General features: G+C 33.6%; 1 protein-coding gene across 1 annotated transcript in view; it reads left to right on the top strand.

Annotated features, from left to right (window-relative positions):
- Window positions 1-14,917, top strand: part of LOC127733608 (uncharacterized) — a 134,636-nt gene that overhangs the window by 98,264 nt on the left and 21,455 nt on the right. The window lies entirely within an intron of this gene.

The following is a 14,917-nucleotide window of genomic DNA, read 5'->3' as shown; positions in this document are numbered from 1 at the left end:
TCGATCTTACAACATCTGTATTGGATAAATTCCTCAAATAACAATTCTACCAAATACTAGTAATAAAAAGTCATAAGAGATCCCGGGCTTATAATAAATACACCAGGCGCGTATTTCGTCTTCACAAAATTCATCCGTGCATGGTGCTCGAATCAAAACAATAGGGAGCCAAATCAGTTACGAAGTTAAAATATTCAAAACCAAAAATTTCAAAAAGTGTACCGAATCTGGCTATGGCAATACATTTCATAGGCTTAATAGGGCAATAAAAACTTTAGAATGGCTTTAACATTTTGCTGGTGAATAGTAAACTTATAGAAAATGTCCACGTCAACGATAATTCATGTCAGAACAGGAGTGCTGACTACAGAGTTGGTAATAACCTCTATGGCAAACGTCCATTTACAGTGGTTTTGACCCAGTAGCTATAAAAAGACATCATCTATAGCAGTCGTTTGATCAAGTTTACAAGTTTTGTGACGTTGATCCATTCATGTGACGCGCAGTTTATAATTTCGTTTTTGGTGTCCTGGTGTGCTGTCGTAAATACATGGGAGGTGTCCGTTGTTATTCTGCGGTTTACATGTTGTAATGTACTATTATATTATTTATTTATGTATTTCTCTGTTCTGAGTGTTCTTGCGTTTGTTTTTACTGTATTCCTGTCACGTAGTGTTTTCATTTTAGCGGTATTTGTTTACACTGCCTATAAGCGGGAGGTTTGGCTAGCCATAAAACCAGGTTCAACCCACCATTTTTTCTTAAAATGTCCTGTACCAAGTCAGGAATATGGCAGTTGTTATCTGCAGTCCGTTTCTATGTATGTTGGCGTTTGCTTTTGTTTTAGTTCAGTGTTTCTGTTGTTCCGTTGTTTTCCTCTTATAGTTGATGTGTTTCTCTAGGTTTTAGTTTGTTACCCGGATTTGTTTTTTGCTTAATCGAAATATGACTATTGAACAGCGGTATACTACTGTTGCTTTTATTAACAAAGCGTGTGTTTCGTTTTACTTGTAATGTAGGATTAAATTTTGTCCGCCATGAAATTATGTCCACCGGACACTTTTTCACAGTTAATTGTGTCCAAGGACATAAAGTTATTATGAAATATCGTCCGGACGATATTTACCTATGAAATCGTGTCCACAGATGTGAAAAAGTGTCCTTCAAAGAAAGGACAATATTGCATATGAAAAAGTGTCCTTCTTAGAAAGGACAGTATTTCACGTGAAAAAGTGTCCACTCTCAATGCCTACAAAATGTATACATAGCTTCAGTTCTTTATCTAAATTAAAGTTTTGAAATTAGCATGAGGAGTTTTGTTTCTATTAAAACATTGCATGTTAACTGGATTGAATTCATACAAAATGTGATCATCACCATGTGTAATTAACCATAAATTATACAATAAAACATGTACTAATACACACACCAGCAGTAGATCATAATTCTTTCTAGCTTATCAATGCGAACTATGAGTCGTTCTACTCTCTCTTTTGTTTTGTTTTTTTTATCAATAGTAAAGTACAGTTCATCATATTTTATTTTATAGTTGGATGCTTTTCTCCTAATAGTTCTTTTCTCATTGTCAGTTGAGGCTGGTGGATACTTTTTTTTTACATCTTTATAGATAAGATAATTGAAAATGCTTTGGAATTCAACACCTTCAATTTTTGTTTATATCATATTATAACTGGTTTTTAATTGGTTTGTTTTTGTAATAGAAAATTAAACATAGCTAAAACATTTCAGTGACTTTTTTTATTATCTCCCTTTAAAGGACACTTTTAATTGTGAAAATGTGTCCTTTTATTGAAAATCAACCTTTACAGGACAGAATTTAATAGTATTTTATCATGAAATTATGCCCGATTGAATGGACACTTTTGCACAGCATCGGACACATTTAAATATACCTTTCTGCGAAAAAGTGTCCGGGTGGACACTTTTTGACAGAACACTTTTATGGCTCACAGTAAGACACATCTGCGACTCTCGAGTTCAAAACAGATGATATGCCAGTCAATTACAAAATACACGAAGTAAAAATTTTTTAACGATAAATGTTTGTTTTAATACATCAACAAAACGTCATATAACAAACTTCTCAACTGCCTTACCGTTACGAAATAAAAACAGTTCATTTGTCTTTCAACTTCAGGTAACTTTAGTTTATAATTGTTTAATTTCAAAACGGAAATAACTCAAACACTCGTATCTTACAATAATCTTCTTCTAGAATAATTCGCAATTAAATTTTCAAGACATAATTTTAGTGCACGGTAAACGCGTTACTTACTCAACTACATTGTAAGTATCATGTTGAATGGTCATCAGTTATAAAAGGACATGTTATATTACAACGAATGACCATATTTAAGTAGAAAAACTAAAACAATAATTATTAGACTATAATTATTGTTTTAGTTTTTCGACGATAAAGGGGGCCCCTTGCAAAAATGGTTTAATTTGTTCTGTTTCATGTCTCGAATAAGATGATAGACTATGTGTTATGTTGCAGTTGTTCCATAATGGCAGAGACTTGTTGAAAACATATATATTCACTGTGACGTAACACGTGTAACATGCCGTGTGATTTGAGTTTTGTATATCTTACATAAAAGTATCAAGTAGCATTTTTACATCAATAGTTTTGCATGTAAAATTTAAAAAAAAAACGACAAAAACACATGCTGTAAGTATTGTATATCTTGTAGTTAAAATAATAAATTTATAACAAATTTTGGAAATAACTACTTGTCCCAAACGTTTCGATGCATTCAAAAAATCAATATAAGACACAAAAATTATGCGACATTTAGAAACAAGACTTTATGGCCCTTTTTAATATAAATGCTGTTATTTTTCTATTTTGTCTTTAAAAGAAAATGTTCCTTGTATAATCAAAGCACTTTAAAATTTAAAACGATTTTATATTCTTTGTCCAACGATACCTCTGTCCAGAAATCATCAATTCGAACAGAAATTATTACACTCACCAAAATATTCATTAAGATATTTATCAATTCCATATCTTGTGTACTTGTAATTTTTGTAAAGAGGTGATACAAAAGAAAGTGTCCGATATCAAAATTGAGTAAATACTGTGTAAACTCGCCTTAAAATGTAGCTAGCTGTAAAACCAGGTTTAATCCGCCATTTTTTACATAAGAAAATGCCTGTACCAAGTCAGGAATATGACAGTTGTTATCCATTCGTTTGATGTGTTTGAGCTATTGATTTTGACATTTGATTACGGACTTTCCGTTTTGAATTTTCCTCGGAGTTCGGTATTTTTGTTATTTTACTTTTTGCTAATTCTTAAAGACATTGACTTCCACGTTGGTATTCGGTTATGTTTAAAGCTTAAATCATTTACTGTTGTTTGTCTTTTGGTCGTTTTTCTTTTTTTTCCATAGTGTTATCAGTTTGTCATCGATTTATGAGTTTGGATATTCCTTTGGTATCTTCAATCTCTCTTAAACATAGGTCTGCGGTTTATGGATTTGATTATCTTTTGGGGTTAGACATAAGACATTTATCAATCTTCTATTGTATGACACAAAAACTGCTCCGAAAGATACATGTATATGAGGAAGAACGACTGAAATCGACACCACATAAGTTGTTGGTTTCACCGATACGATTTGTCGGTGTCTCAAATCTTCAAAACGTTTCGATGCATTCAAAAAATCAATATAAGACACAAAAATTATGCGACATTTAGAAACAAGACTTTATGGCCCTTTTTAATATAAATGCTGTTATTTTTCTATTTTGTCTTTAAAAGAAAATGTTCCTTGTATAATCAAAGCACTTTAAAATTTAAAACGATTTTATATTCTTTGTCCAACGATACCTCTGTCCAGAAATCATCAATTCGAACAGAAATTATTACACTCACCAAAATATTCATTAAGATATTTATCAATTCCATATCTTGTGTACTTGTAATTTTTGTAAAGAGGTGATACAATAGAAAGTGTCCGATATCAAAATTGAGTAAATACTGTGTAAACTCGCCTTAAAATGTAGCTAGCTGTAAAACCAGGTTTAATCCGCCATTTTTTACATAAGAAAATGCCTGTACCAAGTCAGGAATATGACAGTTGTTATCCATTCGTTTGATGTGTTTGAGCTATTGATTTTGACATTTGATTACGGACTTTCCGTTTTGAATTTTCCTCGGAGTTCGGTATTTTTGTTATTTTACTTTTTGCTAATTCTTAAAGACATTGACTTCCACGTTGGTATTCGGTTATGTTTAAAGCTTAAATCATTTACTGTTGTTTGTCTTTTGGTCGTTTTTCTTTTTTTCCATAGTGTTATCAGTTTGTCATCGATTTATGAGTTTGGATATTCCTTTGGTATCTTCAATCTCTCTTAAACATAGGTCTGCGGTTTATGGATTTGATTATCTTTTGGGGTAAGACATAAGACATTTATCAATCTTCTATAGTATGACACAAAAACTGCTCCGAAAGATACATGTATATGAGGAAGAACGACTGAAATCGACACCACATAAGTTGTTGGTTTCACCGATACGATTTGTCGGTGTCTCAACTCACTAGCGATGTGTTTTAGCGGTTTTCGATATGTAGATATCATAATAATCGTCTGATCTGTATATTTAGCGATTGTATTCTATTCCTGATTGTGGCATTTTGACTGAATGTGGATTTGCATGACAGGTGATGCATACATAGCAACAGATGTTTACCCTGCCGACTACCCGGTCTTGCTACAGTTGGAGTTCATGAAAGGATTTATGAAATTTGAACATGGGTGACTTATGTTCTAATCAATCTCACAGAAGTGTTCATCAGTGTTTAACTGGTGGCGTTTAAAATAGAGTTAATATCTTATTGGAGTCATATCAAGAGAGTGCTATTAGGGTAACCTAGTTATTATCCTAGCTTTATATGCTGCGTAGTTTAACATAAAATTGTAAAAATTAACAATGCTGTGTCAAGATCGACTTCAACAGCAATGTATAGAAATGGATATTTTTTTTCTCGATATTTTGGATGTATATAAGAATTGTTGAAAAATATAGGCATTGGCGTTTGACAAATTGTGAAGAAATGTTATTCGATTTTTACAGAAGTGGGGTTAAGCATGTATGCAATTTATGTACTCCTCATTACAGAATCTTTGGTCGTTTGAAGGTCGGTTCCAACCCATTTGTCTACGATTCAGTGTGGATTCAAAATTAAATTTATGGAACTATATATAGTAAATAAGTATACATCTACAGAATAAACACAGAATGGTATGGAACGCCGAAACTGTTTTATTATGCCCATTTTCATTATATGATGTGCGTTTACCTTTATATGATGTGCACTTGTCATTATAAGATGTGCAAACACCTTTATATGGTGTTCAGCTGACATTATGTACAAACATACTTATATGATGTGCAAATGTACTTATATGATGTGCAAATATACTTATATGATGTGCAAATATACTTATATGATGTGCAAATGTACTTATATGATGTGCAAATGTACTTATATGATGTGCAAAGATACTTATATATATGATGTACAAATATACTAAATGACACTAAATGTGTGTACATTCTGTTCAAATGCATGTTGACATTGATGTGTAGAACCAAAAAACTACAATGTCAAACAATGTCCTTCTTTTGGAATTTAGTTCAAACGGGGTTTCCTAAGGGGTGACAGAACGTAAGACTTGATTTGTTTTACTTTGAGATACGTATTATTAATTTGTTTTATAGTATAGATCTATATAATCTTTGTTTATCTGTGAAAAAAGAAGAAAAAATAACAGACAATTTCGAATAATTTATTAACGTAATTGTTAAAGGAGGGCCAATTTAGGTATTATTTTCATTAATAATAAGACACATGCTTAAAATATAGAAAGAAATCTATTTCTGACCCCAATGGCATGTAAGAAATAGAAAATAAAAAAATTTCCAAATTGCCGCCAAAATATTTTTTCCGCGAAATTAACACAATTTCAGAATGACGGGCTTTAATATCAGTCCCATTGTTGTCTTAAGAAAGTAGCAACAACGGTCGTTTCTAATGGCTTGCTTTCCGACTGTCAATATAAGTTATCTACGGATATGAACGTAGATAACGAATTTATCCCCGGTCTTAGTCCAAATCTGGCGATTTTTAGAGAAATTCGACCACAAAGTTAAACATGAAAGCAACGTTTTTTTTCATTTTTTAAATATTTTTATTGAAATATGGGAATTTGACATATTTTTAACGGGGTGTTAACAACAACAAAAAAAAAATTGAAAATAAGTCACTGAGGCCAGGGCTGGACTATGGTAGAACCCTACAGGTAGACAAATATAAGACGTTTTTAAACAGAGACAGAGAACTGAAATGGATCGAATTTGGCGCGCAATGTTGTTGAGAGTTACATCATAAACGGTGTGACGTCAACTTGGGTCATTTGCATTAGGTCAGTAGTACCATTCATTGACAATGTGGCTGCATAGTGATGCATTTAATAAAATGAGTGCAAATAATCGATATAATAAGATAAAATCGTTAGTGGATTAATATTTAATTATACAGACATCATGGAAAATCTACAGAATTCGATATTTCATAAGGAACAACCATGGAACTAAGGAAAACGCGCGTGAAATTCCCCGATGTAATGGGTAGCAACGTCCGGGGATATGGGTTAGCAACACCCAGGGGCTATGGGTTTTGTAACGACGTGCGTTAACCAATCAAACTCCTAGAAATATACTAAGCCGGGGATAAAACGTACTTATATGATGTGCTTTCATCGTTGTTATGGTCAATAAACATGATCACGATTAGAACGATTACTGTCTACGTCATAACTGATTCCGATCTGCTTCTCCGGAATTACGGCTCAAATCTGTAACTATTGTTTGTAAAATGGATGAGATTTTAAAAGAGATAAACTTTGTCGCGTTGGTACCTCGTTTTAAAGATGAAAAAATCACATCTGATATTGTTGGAAAGTTGTCAAAATATGAATTGCAAATTTTAAATTTAATGGATGAGTCTACAATAATGAACATACGGTTAAAGTTATTAAATTATGGGTCCTCGACTGTGTACTGAGAACCTGGATTTCAAATAATTGATCTACCAGAGGATATTCTGCTTTTTTTTTTGAAAGCCAGTCTATTGTTTCTGATCTGGCAGCTCCAGCCTGGTATCAGATTCCGAAAGTGCTATTTATAGAAAAAATTAGACAGTGCAATTTAATAACAGTCAACGTTTCAAACATTAATTTTCCTTGGAAGATTTTAGATCCATTAATACAGGAGATAGTTGAAGAATTTCCCTGCTATGGCGAACATATGATAAAACAATTTTTTTTGCAAACGACAGCTATACCGATACGATTGTTCCCTCTTTTTAAATTGCCGCTTTATCTTAATTCATTTCCTATACCAATTTAATTACAGTCATTTTTAAAAGTATTTCAAAACAATAGTTATAAAATTTTGTACTCATGCATAATTATACTGGTATTGATGGTTGATTGAATGATTGATTTATGTTTAACGCCACTTTCAGCACTAACGTGCTATTTCGTGACGGTCAGTTTTTATTGGTGGAGGAAGCCGGAGTGCCCGGAGAGAACCACTGACCTTCGGTAGGAAAACTGACAATTCTAGTCAATTTAAGACTGGAGTCGAGCATACCTGCCACGTGCGGGATTCGATCTCACAACTTAAGTGTGGACAGGCTAGTGATACAGTTGTTCGACTACTTAGACCACTCCGCCACCTCGGCCCCCTTGGTATAAATGAAAGGAGATATGGAAAAAAAAGAATTAAATTATTTTGTTTTCTGTGACTTTCCTAAACCTTTTGTCAAAGTTTGGCACAGAGGCCTTATATTTAAACTAAAAGATTATTTATGTGTATTTACGGAAGCTTATTACATTTGGTTGAAAATTATCTACATGATAGAAAACAGAGAGTAGTATTGCATAATTCGTCTCCTTCCTTCTGTAATGTTTTAGCTGGTGTTCCTCAGGGATCAGTTCTGGGCCCTCTTCTCTTTGTCTTATATATTAATGATATTGTTGATAAGCTTACATCACTGTATCGGCTATTTGCTGATGACACATGATTCAGTTATTCTGGTAACGATGGAGAACAGATTAGATATGTTATCGATCCGACCTGAAAGAGCTGGATGTTTGGGGTTAACGACCTTGACTACCCATGAGGGTCTTGCACGGTCGGTTCCTTAAATGGTAAAAATATCCCTTTATGAGATGTACTTTCTTAAATCGTAGAAATATCCCTTTAAGTACATCTCATAAGCACCGGGGAGATAATTTCAGTAGTGACGCAAAATGGAACAATCATATTGAAAATATAATTACAAGTGTAAATAAACACTTGAATGTTTTACGTAAACTTAAATACCGACTATCTCGAAACAATTTAGATAAACTGTACCTAGTTTTTATTCGACCCATTTTTGAATATGCCACGGAAGTGTGGGATAAAATTTGCAATAAGAGGGCCTCAAGAATTGTAACCGGTCTACCAATTTTCACTAAAACTGAAACCTTAAACTCTGAGGTTGGCTGGGAATCTCTTTTTGAAAGAAGAAGAAGAAGAAAATTACAGATGTTTTATCATATGAACCAAAAACATGCACCAGAGTACCTATGTAATCTTGTACCTCCATGTTTACAAAATACAACCAACTATCCGTTGCGAAATGGTCATGATATTATTGTTCCATTTCGTAGACTTTCCTTTACTACTGAATCGTTTATTCCCTCCACAATACGTGAGTGGAATAAACTTGATCCAAAAATTCGCAGCGTCGACTCTATATCTAATTTAAGAAAAAATTGAAATGTGATTGTCTCCTAAGTAAAATTGAAACGTTTTATTTGTACAGTCCGAGGAAATTGAATATTATTTTAATGCAATTGCGATGCTCCATTTCATTCTTAAACTATGACAATTTTCGAGCTAACATTATAAATAATCCTTCTTGCTAATGTGGGTCAGATATTGAGGATGTTCATCATTACTTCTTCGTTTGTCCAAAATACACTTCATGTAGAAAAACCCTACTCAATAATCTTAATTGGTATTCCGAAAACTTTGTTTTGATACAAAACTATTAATTTGCGGAAACTTGGAACTTTCGAACAAACAAAATATCTGAATTTTCAAACATGTTCAAAATTTCCCCAAAAGGTCAAACAGATTTCTTGTACCTTCATAAAGCGTTATTGATACTGACACGGAACATCATCATCATCGACATCATCATCAACACCCACGTCATCATCATAGAATTATATGACTTTTCAATGTTTCCTTCTTATTTTTCTCTCTCTCTTCTTGTTTACCTATAGCTCGTATTTTATCTTACCTCCTATACATTTCTAGGAATATGATTGGTTAAAAGCGTCCGCGTGGAGACCGTGTATATTCCATATTAGGTTAGTAGGGAGGCGGGGCTTATTTCATACACGGTTAGACTTCATAAGTATGATTTACTTGTGTCTAATCCATTTGGCTCTAATTTCGCAAATAAAATACGTTTAAACTAAAAGGAGACATGAACTTCAACTCGGTCCATTACATTTGCGCTCAGCTTTTTACAACGTTTTCGCGCATTTATTTTACAGCTTCAACTAGACAGTAACCCTCAACATAAAAGGTTACGTGGGAAGCCGCTCATATATACACCTCCAGACTCAAGGCATCGAACTGTAAACAGGGCTAATTTTTTTTTGTGGTGGTGGGGGGGGGGGGGTATTTTTTTTTTTAAATGTTTGATTCAAAATTTCTTGAAAAAGACATTATTTGTTTAAGAAGGGAAGCAAACAAAAAAGGTTGTTTCTATTGAAAATGTCTTTCCTATTAGAGTTAGTTTCTTCTATAAGAAGTTGATACACAAATTTCAAGTGTGTTAATTTTTTGTAAATTTTGCATTGCTGATTATTTAAAATAACAGTACAAGTTTTTCTTTACATAAAACTTTTTCTCAAGATATTAGTAAAAAAGAAGCAAAAATGGACAAAAATCGGACATTGGAAGGGTAATAACTCCTGTAAGGCACCGGTCATTTGTAACCTAAAAAAGGGTAATAACTCCTGTAAGGCACCGGTCATTTGTAACCTAAAAAAGGGTAATAACTCCTGTAAGGCACCGGTCATTTGTAACCTAAAAAAGGGGATAGTTGGAAAATGGAAAGGGTATCCAATTTTTTATACGAACGCAAACATTTGCGGCCGTTTAATGGTATGGCGATGTCGTCGTCGTCGTCGTCCGAAGACATTTGGTTTCCAGACAATAACTTGCATATAAGTGTATGGATCTCTTTAAAAATTGTTCTACAAGGTTCCATACCAAAAAAGAAGTTTGGGATTGATTTTTTGGGTTATTGTCTTAACTGTTTAGGAATAAGAGGCCAAAAACTAGCATTTTTCTTGTTTCAGGACAATAACTTGTGTATAAGTATATGGATCTCTATGAAATTGTACCACAAGGTTCCATACCAAAAAAGGAAGGATTGACTTTGGGGGTTATGACCCTAACTGTTTAGGAATTAGGGACCAAAAAGGGGCAAAAACAATACTTTTCTAATACTTTGTATAAATTGCTTATTCCTTGACCAATTTCAATGGTGTTTAATTCAAAGTCTTGATTCTTAAGGTTCTTACATATGTTAAATCTAACCATGTGTATTTAGATTTTGGATTTTGTGCCCCGTTTTCAAATTGGTCTACATTCAGATCTAAGTAGTCAAACATTAAAGTTTGTTTGATTTCAGCAAAAATTGAATTCTATGGGTTCTTTGATATGCTGAATGGTCCGTGTAACACTTATCAATTCAAAAAAAAATTTCACCAAATAATTAAAATTTTAAAATTATAAACTTCGTTTTAAAATTTAATACTGTAGATATTTAAGCAAACTTTAAAATACTAAACTGAACGTACAGTTTTGATCATTTCGCTTTTTGAAAGTTTGATTTTTTTTATTTTTGATTAAAATATAGGAAAGGGAGAAAGGACTAAAAAGTGGATACCTGTTACAAGTGCGAAACGGAATAAGAATGGAAGGAAACGAAATGAAATTTACCCAAACAAATCAAAATGAAAACAATATATTCTGAAAAACTAAATATAATAAAAAATATAAAACAAGAGGCTAACTTGTGGCCTACCAAATTACTTATTACCGTGTTTGTAATAACATGAGCAACACGACGGGTGCCACACGTGGAACAGGATCTGCTTACCCTTCCGGAGCACCTGAGATCACCCCCAGTTTTGGTGGGATTCGTGTTGCTCAGTCTTTAGTTTTCTATGTTGTGTTTTGTGTACTAATGTTTGTCAATTGGTCTTTTTATTTTTTAGCCATGGCGTTGTCTGTTTATTTTCGACATATGAGTTTGAATGTCCCTCTGTTATCTTTCGCCCCTCTTTTGTTTGATCTACAGGGTGAAAAAGAGAAATATGTTTCTTTAAGTCTAAAAAATAATTAGTAAGACCTGATTTTTACACACTTTGATTATCTAACTAAATGAACAATATGCAGAAATTACTTGCCGACTTTGTGATTACTGCTATTTTTCAATAGCGAATAAAAGGAAACGGGATATTCGATTTTTGAAATAAGGGATAGTTCCGTTTTTGTTATTTGCACTTTTGTAAGTTATCTTGCGACAATCAACTTTGAGCAAAATACAAGTACGCAGCCACGTCCAGTCAGAATGGGGCGTGTAGGGAGAATTCGACGCTCTCTGCACGTTACGAACCGTTAAAACAACTCCTTGAGTAGTTCGTTGATTTCGTAATTTCTGTCCCTATCCAATAAACCCTCATTTCCCAGTGGCGATCTAAATTTGCCGAACTTCATCCTGAACGGACTCTATTACAGGACCTACTTATTGTATTTATTGTTAATTTTGTTATCGTCCTGAACATGCATGAAATATTTGCAACTGGCAACCAACAATCAATCATTTAAAATAGGCCGTTTATAAATAAATTATAAAGAAACTCAGGTTTCAACTCCCTCGGGCAAAGTTCCCCTTATATGGATTTTTTCCATAACCTCTTTAATTGTTTCGGGACTTATACTTGCTTGGCTTCCAAATATTCAGCTTTGAGCGTTCCGGATGTAGGTAAATACAGAAAAGTACTTCGGACGTATGCAGTCGTGTTGTTTAAATTTTTATTGGATATTCCAATTACTTCAAATGTTATTGTCAATGTGAAATAGTACATGGGCGGATTAAGGGTTTTGTTACTGTGATCTAATTTATTGCAGGGAGTTGTCTATTAGTAGAAAATTTGTTTTTATATTATTTTTTTTCCTGATTTTTCACTGCCATTCCTAAGTTTTCTTATCCCTATTTTTAAAACTCATGAGTTCGCCTCTGTAATATGTACCAATCATTTTATTATTGACTGTAAATACAAAGTTAGCACGAGATTGAATTGAAAAGCCTTTGAATCTCCAGTACTCGGTGATAAAGACCGTTTTAAAAAGCACCCAGAGATTTCTTATATATCGTTATACTGCAATGTTATTGTAAAATATTTTCAGTACAGAAATTTAACATTAAATCGAAAAGGGTTAAATTTGACCAATATTTAACTATATTTTGTGACTTCATTGGAATATATAAGATTGTTCCGTACAGTGAACGTTTCCGTTCCGGAACTATTTTCCTTTACTCCATCAATCACTGCCACCGGCTTTCGAAATTCGTTCCAAAATTTGGAACGAATATCTACGCAAATATATTTTCTCAGAACCATTAGTTACCGGCTTGAAAAACGTCAATTTTATAATGTCTTTATAAAATTTAAACCACTTTTCCTAGATATAAAAAATGAGCATTAAATTTACGCACAACGACAGGACTTTTTTTTATGTATGTATCCTTATCTACGCTATCCTCCCCAACCCTTTCGAAAGTAAATATGGAGGGAAATTTTTAAGTGAATGATTGTGAATCAGATATAGATTTAATATATGTTAGGCGTAAGTCCAAAGGAAAAACAAGCCCAAACGCTGCAACATTTACTTGACCAGGAACAAATGATTTAAATTTGATTTTGCGGTTGTCAACGGAGAAAGCTTAAGAGTGACATAAACTTCAACGTGTTGAAGGCGGTCATTACAAAGTAGAAGTACCAATAAAGTTCTGCAAGCCTTTCCTTTTCTCACACAACATTATGAACATAAATGGAAATCTTTAACCCATTCATAGGCGGATCCAGCCCCCGGGCAAATTTTGGTTTATGTAGGGAATCACTGAAGCATGCCTGGAGCAGCCCCCTCCCCCTTTTTTCGGTCAGTCAGTGCCCCCCTTTATAAAAAGTTCTGGATCCGCCACTGCCATTGTTACATTACTCCAGTAAATTGACCCTATATAATTTTTTGACGTTCCAAAAAAAGCAGCCCAGACCTGTGTTTACCTTGATCAGAATGAGAAAACAAGGGATCATATTTCTCTTGAGGGATTGTCTTTCAGACAAATGGGTTATTTTCCTGTGCATGCGGTAGAAAAGAAAAAAAACTAAGCGTTTTAACTTAAAAGGGGGTTAGGGAATTCCTTACATTTGAAATAACCTTTTTAAAGAGGGACCGGTCCTCTTATTTTCAATAAATAAAGTAAATTAATGATGTCTATGAATACAATACCAGATTGAAGTATGGTTCTGTGGGAAAAGTTTTTGCAAATAATATAAATATGTTCCCTTTTCACTCTTTCGTACTTTCACTATGATAAGACATTTCAGTATGAAATCTCAGTATGAATTAAGAGGTTGTCAGTTAGATTGCAACCCTACAATTTTACATATATAAACTTAGTATGCATCATGAACATATAATAGTGATACACTTAGAGACCAATATGCAGTCTTTTAACTTCACACATTTGTGACTAATTACCAAATGGCAATGTTAACCTTCTCTTCAATATGTTAATACATGGTGAGATTCAGCATATCAAAGAACCAGAAGAATTTAATTTTTGATGAAAACCAACTAAGTTTAGTTTTGTTTTCATCACCTAATTCCTAAATACAAATGTACTAGTAGATAAGACAATAACCCCCAAAATCTATCTCAACCTTCATTTTGTGGTATGGAACCTTGTGGTATTATTTCATACAGATCCTTCACTTATACTTTAGTTATTGTCTGGAAACTAAATGTTTTCTGATGATGACATTTATCGATGATCACCATACCATTATACAGCCACAAAATTTTTTAGCAGTTGTATAGAAAAATTATATATGCAGTTTAAATTTATGTGACTTCTGAGAAGGAAAACAAACCTGCTCCCCCCCCCCCCCCCTTTTTAATTGATGAATGGTAGGTGTAATAGTGACAGTCCCAATAATTATGAAACCTATTCTCGTTCAAGCATTTTACCTAGACACCTATGAAATAATAAGGGGCCCCGCCGAATGGCGGTCGCCATATAGTAGTCTGTCCATCCGTCTGTAACAAATTGTGTCCGCTCTATATCTAGAGAACCCTTATAATTTCATACTTTATACATGACATGTGTATTAACCAACACCAGAGGGTGTGTCATAATGTTTGTATAACTTCCTAGGTCAAAGGTCAAGGTCAAAAACTTTGGTCTTAAATGACAACCCCATGTCCTATGGTAAAGATCGTGTCCACTCTATATCTTGAGAACCGTTATGATTTCAAAGTTTATACTTGACATGTGTATTAGCCAACACAAAAGGGTGTGTCGTAATGAATGTACAACTTCCTAGGTCAAAGGTCAAGGTCAAAAACTTTGGTTTCAGTTGAAAACTCTATGTCCTATAGTAAAGATACAAATTTTTTACCACACGTTATTTACAGCGGGGCCCACAGAGCTGGCTCCCATCTCAATGATATCTAGTT

Source organism: Mytilus californianus, unplaced genomic scaffold (assembly GCF_021869535.1).
Source record: "Mytilus californianus isolate M0D057914Y unplaced genomic scaffold, xbMytCali1.0.p SCAF_1, whole genome shotgun sequence".
NCBI classification, from domain to species: domain Eukaryota; kingdom Metazoa; phylum Mollusca; class Bivalvia; order Mytilida; family Mytilidae; genus Mytilus; species Mytilus californianus.
Note: the sequence above shows the minus strand (reverse complement) of the source record. Positions and strands in the feature narration are given on the sequence as shown.